The sequence below is a fragment of the Mus pahari genome, chromosome 10 (assembly GCF_900095145.1).
Source record: "Mus pahari chromosome 10, PAHARI_EIJ_v1.1, whole genome shotgun sequence".
Taxonomy (NCBI): domain Eukaryota; kingdom Metazoa; phylum Chordata; class Mammalia; order Rodentia; family Muridae; genus Mus; species Mus pahari.
The window spans coordinates 16872213-16877287 of NC_034599.1; positions in this window are offsets into that span (position 1 = coordinate 16872213).

Here is a 5075-nt window from a genome sequence, read left to right on the forward strand (position 1 = left end):
TGAATATTGGTAAACTGGTGGTAATGGGAACCTGAAGTTCCAACAAACGGGAAAGGCAACAGACATGCTGGTAATTCCTCTAAATGTTACGACAGACTTAGCAGAGCTTGCCATTTATACTCATAAATAAAACTGAAAGTAGATACTAAAATACCCAGCACTTGGGAGGCAGTGGCTGGTGCATCTCTGAGGTTGAGGCCAGTCTGGTCTATAAAGTAAATGCCAGGACAGCCAGGACAGCCAGGGATACATAGAGAAACCCTGTCTCAAAAAAAAAAAAAAAAAAAAAAAAAAAAAAAAAAAAAAAAAGAAAGAGAAAAAAGAGAGAAAGAAAGAAAGAAACCAGCCAACCAACCAACCAACCAACCACAGGTGTACATTTCCAGTGGATATGAGTCACAAGAGTGGGCATCACAGAACTGAGAATCATGACCCTGGAGAGGCCGCTCAGGGGCTAAGGACTTAGCAGCTTCCCTTACAGAGGTCCTGCTGACCGTACTCAGCACCCACATGGTGATCCACAACTAACTGTAGTCCCAGGGGGACCTCTCCTGAATTCTCAGGCACCACACACAGGAGGTCCACACACATGCATGCAAGCTAAACACCATCACACATAAAATAATAAAATATGAGTTATATGAATAAGGTCCAGCACGGTAGGACTCAACTAGGATCCCTGGGAGACAAAGGTAGGCAGATCTCTGAGTTTAAGGCCACTGAGGTCTACCTAGTGAAACTCAGTCTCAAAAGAAAACAGAAAGTAAAGGGGAAAGAAATGGAGAAAAGAAAGATGGAACCACAATGGTGAAAGAAGTTGTATTACTTACTTTCCTGTTGTTGTGATAAAGTATCATTACCAAGGCTCCTTATACAAGAAAGGCTACAGTGTTCCAGAGAGTTAGAGTCCATCTCACCAGAACAAACTGCAGCAGCAACAGCTGAGAGCAGACATCTGGAAACAGGCAGAAAGCAGAGAGAGCACACTGGGCATGATGAGAGGCTTAGAAACCCCAGTGGTGCGTCCTCCAGGACTGCCCATGCTAATCCTTCCCAAATATTTCCACCAATTTAGAACTAAGCAAATATGGGTCTATGGGACCAGTTTCATTCAAACCCCCAAAGGCTGGCAGCCACACCACAATACAAAAATGCATTCAGCCCAACTTCAAAAGTTCCCCCCAAACCTACCACAGTTTCAAGACTGCTTAAGGGGGCTGGGTCTCAGCAGTTCAGAGCACTGGATACTCTTGCAGAGGACCCAGGTTCCATTTCTAGCACCAGGTCCAGGGGATTGTGATGTCCAGCGCTCATTGCACGCATGTGATGCACAGACGGGCGTGCAGGCAAAACACCCATACACAGGAAATAAAGGTAGGGATTTTAAAAAAACTAGAAGTTCAAAGTTCAACTCTTTTCTGAGACTTGAGGCAATCTTTTAACTCTAATCCTAAGATTTTTAAAAAGTCAAATTACATTCATCCATGATGGCACAGAGTATATACTACCATTCCAAAAGGGACAGAAGGGAGCATGGTGAGGAAATGTGGAGCCAAACCAAGACCTGAAACCCAGCAAGGAAAACTCCAAATTCTGTGTCTCAAGTGTGGCGTCAGAGGCTTAGACAGCCCCACCCTTCCAGCTGTACCTCCAACATTTGCCTCTATCTGGGGCTGGTGTGCCCCGTGCAACCTGTGTGCAGCTCTCCTTGGCAACACAAATTTCAGGCTTCACTTTCACAGCGCTGGGATCGCAGGCACTCGGTATGATAGAATGGGTGGTCTCCTCCTCCTCCCCCTCTTCCTTTTTTTTTTTTTTTTTTGTATTTCTATTTTAGAGGCACATTTATTCCCATCTTTGGCACATTTCAAACTTGGGTCATGTTTCTTTTGTTGGTATTTAAATGATCTTTCTATATTGCATCTCTTGCTTTGCTGCTGCTGAGCTCAAATGCCTAGCAGAAGCAACCTAAGGAGGAAATGTTTGTTGTAGCTCACAGTCCAGGGTGCAGTGCCTCCAGGCAGAGAAAGATGGTAGTAGGGCCTGAGGAGCACCCAGGGCAGGATCCCAGTCGTAGGCTAGTGCTGCCCACTGTTTACCCAGTCTAGAACTCCCTCACAGCTGTGCCAGTGCCCAGTTCTGGGGAATTCTACATCCTGTCAGTTGGTGATGCTCTAGTATTTTGTTTTGTTTTGTGTTATAGTACATGGAAGACTCTCGGGAGTTGGTTCTTTCCTGCCACTTTGTGGTGTTCAGGGATCAAACACAGGTCGTCAGACTTGCATGAATTGACTGGACCCACTATGCCAGCTTATAGGCCCAGACTGACTCATTCTACATATACATATGAATGTACATATAATTTTTTTTGTTTGTTTTTCAAGACGGGGTTTCTCTGTGTAGCCCTGGCTGTCCTGGAACTCACTTTGTAGACCAGGCTGGCCTCGAACTTAGAAATCCACCTGCCTCTGCCTCCCGAGTGCTGGGATTAAAGGCATGTGCCACCACACCTGGCTATATCTAGCTCTTGGGTTAAAGTGTGTGCTAGGCTAGGGCTGAGCTGAGAGCCACACCACAACAGGGTTCCAGTTCACAGTCTTGGGGTTCACGGTGTGATCAAATATCCTGCAACTTTATCTCCCTGGAACTGAATTTATAAGCCATCGTGGGTGCTGGGAATTGAACTCAGGTCCTTTGGAAGAGCAGCCAGTGTTCTTAACCACTAAGCCATCTCTCCAGCCCCATGTTGACAGCATTAATTATCATATGCATTATTGGTGTGGGGAAAGGGCAAAAATAATCAGGAAAGTACACCAGGCATCCAGGAATCTCTTAGGATGTTTTGTTTTGTTTTTCCTGATGGGGATTTGTTGCATAGTCCAGGCTATCAGAACTATCGTTTGCCTCAGCTTCTTTGATACTGTGTATTACAGTCTGGGACATGTGATCAATCCAGCCAAACTGACAGCCGAGATTGATCACCACCCCTGCTTTCTGCTTTGTTGGCCTCTGTCTAGCTGCCAAAAGCTTCTGAGACAGTGTCTTTTTTTTTTTTTTTTTAAGATTTATTTACTTATTTTATATGTTTGTTTTACACCAGAAGAGGGCATCAGATCCCATTACAGATAGTTGTGAGCCACCACTTGGCTGCTGGGATTTGAACTCAGGACCTTTGAAAGAGCAATCAATGCTCTTGATCTCTGAGCCATCTCTCCAGCCCCAGACAGTATCTTCAACTACTAACCATGCCTGCTTCCTCCTCAGGGGCTCAGGCCTGGGACAGCGATAGCCTGTGACCCTGCATTGTCACCACCAGTGTTAGTCCCTCTACTCAGTCCATGACACCTCTCACAGTTTTGTGGAGCTGGGAAAGGCATTCAGGAGTGTGCACATGCCTGTGAAAGACAGGAGACAACCCTGAATGCAACTTAGATATCATACCCCATGCTTTCATGACACAGCATCTTGCTGTTCAGGCTCTGCTTCCCCAAGAGTAGCAGTTTGATTGGCCTACGGTCCCAACCGATGGATCCTGAGTAGGGAAGCAGGGAGGGCACAGCTGGGGGTTGGAGACCTCTAGCTGTCAGTGAGCAAAGGAACGTGACCTCCCCCAGTGGGGCAAAGATCGGGGTACTGGGCTACGTGTGCAGGAACACGCAGGCTTGGGCATGGGAGCAGGGGCGCAGAGATCTTTTGTGTTTTCCTGGATTTCTTTTTTTAAATAGGAGCATCAAGGGTTCCAGGGCGAACTGGGTGGTGGTGGCGGCAGCGGCAGCGCACGCCTTTAATCCCTGCACTAGGGAGGCAGAGGCAGAGGGTCTCTGAATTTGAGACCAGTCTGGTCTACAAAGTGAGTTCCAGGATAGCCAGGGCTACACAGAGAAACACTGTTTCAAAAAAAACTGACGGCTTTTGTTGGCGGCTTGCCTTTTTTCTTTCTTTTTCTTCTTTCTTTTTTTCAAAACAGGGTCTCACTATGTGGCTCTGGCTGTCCTTGAACTCACAGTATATAGACCAGGCATCAAACAGGGATCTGCCTGCCTGATCTGGAATGCTGGGATTAAAAGCATGGCAACTGTTTGGTTGTTTCCTTTTGTTTTGTCTTGGTTTTGAGACAGAGTCTCAGCTGGACAACCAGAGATACACAGAGAAATTCTGTATCAGAGAGAAAATTTAAAAGTGTGTGTGTGTGTGTGTGTGTGTGTGTGTGCGCGTGTGCATGTGTGCATGTGTGTCACTATGTAGCACAGACTGCCCTTGAAAGGAGTCTGAGCTGTGTTCCTTATGTTTGTTTTGGTTGTGAGCCTAGCCTTTAATGTCTGAGCCATTGCTCTAGCTCTAGCAGAGATGTGTGTCTTTTTGAGGTTTATTTGTTTATGGCTGGTTTGCCTGCGTGTACAACTTGTGTGTAGAACCAAGAACTCAGAAGAGGGCACTGGGTCCCTGGAACCAGAGTTACTGCTAGTTATAAGCTGCCATGTTGGTGCTGGGAATCAAACCTAGGTACTTTGGAGGGACAGTCAGTGTCCCTAACCACTGTGCCACCTCTCTAGTCACTTTTCCTCCGGAAGTGTGTCAGTTACTTTCTGTGGCTCTGATAAAGACAACTTACAGCCTGGCGTGGTGGCGCACACCTTTAGTCCTAGCACTTGGGAGGCAGAGGCAGGCGGATTTCTGAGTTCGAGGCCAGCCTGGTCTACAAAGTGAATTCCAGGACAGCCAGGAGGAAGACTCCAGGATGGTGGAGTGGAGGCAGCTCCTGCCCTGGCTAGAATAGCAGCAGAGAGCAAGCTGTCTTGAACCACAGACAGGAAACAAACTGGGAAGAACCACAGTCTGAACTCTCAGAGCTTGTGACCAGTAGTGTACTTCCTCCAGCAAGGCCATGCCTCTGGAACCTCACAAACAATGCCACCAACTGGCCTGTTCAAATGCCACAGCCTATGAAGACATTCTCATTTAAAACACAGTAGAAGCCGGACTTTAATCCCAGCACTCGGGAGGCAGAGGCAGGCAGATTTCTGAGTTCGAGGCCAGCCTGGTCTACAGAGTGAGTTCTAGGACAGCCAGGGCTA